Source organism: Arachis ipaensis, chromosome B09 (genome assembly GCF_000816755.2).
Source record: "Arachis ipaensis cultivar K30076 chromosome B09, Araip1.1, whole genome shotgun sequence".
Classification (NCBI taxonomy): Eukaryota; Viridiplantae; Streptophyta; class Magnoliopsida; order Fabales; family Fabaceae; genus Arachis; species Arachis ipaensis.
This window is the reverse complement of record NC_029793.2, coordinates 105,805,738-105,807,518: the sequence shown is the minus strand read 5'-3', so window position 1 is coordinate 105,807,518 and position 1,781 is coordinate 105,805,738.

Sequence of the window (1,781 nt, the reverse complement as noted above, 5' to 3'; positions counted from 1 at the left end):
TATGCATGTAGCACAATTGCTTTTATATACTACAAATATAGAGTTAGAATTAAATTTCTCAGGTTATATAAGCTGATGAAGAAAATTTGTACATATTAATAACATGTATACATGTGACAAAGATGAGGGGCCGGGGCCCCCGGGGGAACCTTTAATTTGGCTTTGCTATGAAATGTAGGAAAAGTATATAGTTGAATTTGTTGATATTCTACAAAATACTGTTGAAAATACAAATGGAGGTCATAACTTCATAAGCTCATAACAATCCTATTAACTATCGATGAACATGATAAATTGAGTAATTGACCATGACCCACAAGAGACTATAAATTTGAGAAGGGAAAAAATTAAAATAAATGGAGTCAGTGATCAGAACTTGGAAGAGAGAAGCGGGGGTGATGACTCGTGAGCGAATCAGTCACAGTCAGCCTCCTCCCTGAGGCATAGAAAAATTTGGGAAAAAGAACCATTTTGGTACGAACAGAGCAGAGGGTTTGTTAAGAAGCCAAGGCACTAAATACACATTATTATATTAGATTAAATCATTAAATTATAATATGTGAGCTTTTTCTAATGTCCTACTAATAATATTGTAATGTGATGGGTTCACTGTTTTCAACCTTTCTCAACCGCCACCACCAATCCTATGAGAAATGTAATGCTTCGCATGTGTCATGCATTCCAAGAAAAACGCACCTTCACTGTGAAAACTATGGCAACAGTGCTTGAAATTTATAGTCTTTTTCTTTTTTTTTTTTTAAACAGGGAGAATGGGTATGGGGGCATTACATTGATTTACTAGGTTTGTATAATAATAGTAAAATACAATAGTTATTTTTTTTTGTCTAATTTTCTTTTGAAGAAGCATATTGTTATGTTAACTCAGTAAAAATGGCATGAGTTAAGTTCCGCTGCTAGTAACTCTGTCACGGTCAAATTAACTGCCCATATTTTTGCTTCCCATTTTCACTGTGGGGCCGTGAATTTCATGATATACGGCCACTTATTGCTTTTACCACCTGTGTTAAACTCACACTTATTTGACCGTACCATTCAAACATAGTTAAATAAAAATAGTAACTATAATGCATGCACTTCACATATTTAGAATAATATTCAAATGATACAAAAATTGCACATTTATTCAAAACAATATCACTTTTCAAATTAATATTAGGATAAAATATTATTTTAATTCTCAAAAAATTTTAAATTTAATATTGTCATGTCATTAAATTTGACATAAATAATCATCAACAATCTAAAATCAAATAAAATGTTTTATATTGGTGATTGCTAATGAGTCGATTTAAGTTATAAACTGAAATTGAATGTATTAGTTATGTGAATTGTTTCGTGTAAATTTAATAATAAGATAATATTAAATTAATTTAAAATTTTTTAAGATTAAAATAAAATATTTAAAATTTAAGATTGAAATATGACAATAATAATAATAATAATAATAATAATAAACGTCAAAAAATATTCCTCATTGTCGAAACTCGTAAGACGAAGTAATAGTTTCCGACCCTTTACCCTTACTCTCTTCTCCAACCACCATGGACCACTGCGGTCGTTTGCTCCGTATTATTCCTTCCAGGCACCGTAGAGCTTTACTTGTTTTCGTCGTTTAGGCACTTCTTATTGTCGGTTTTTTCAGTGTCATTAAAGTTGTCATTGAGAAAAAAAAAAAATAAAACATCGATTTTACAAAATAACTATAATTTTTTTTATAATAAAATCAGAAATTACAATTAAAAATTAAACCAATGTTGCTG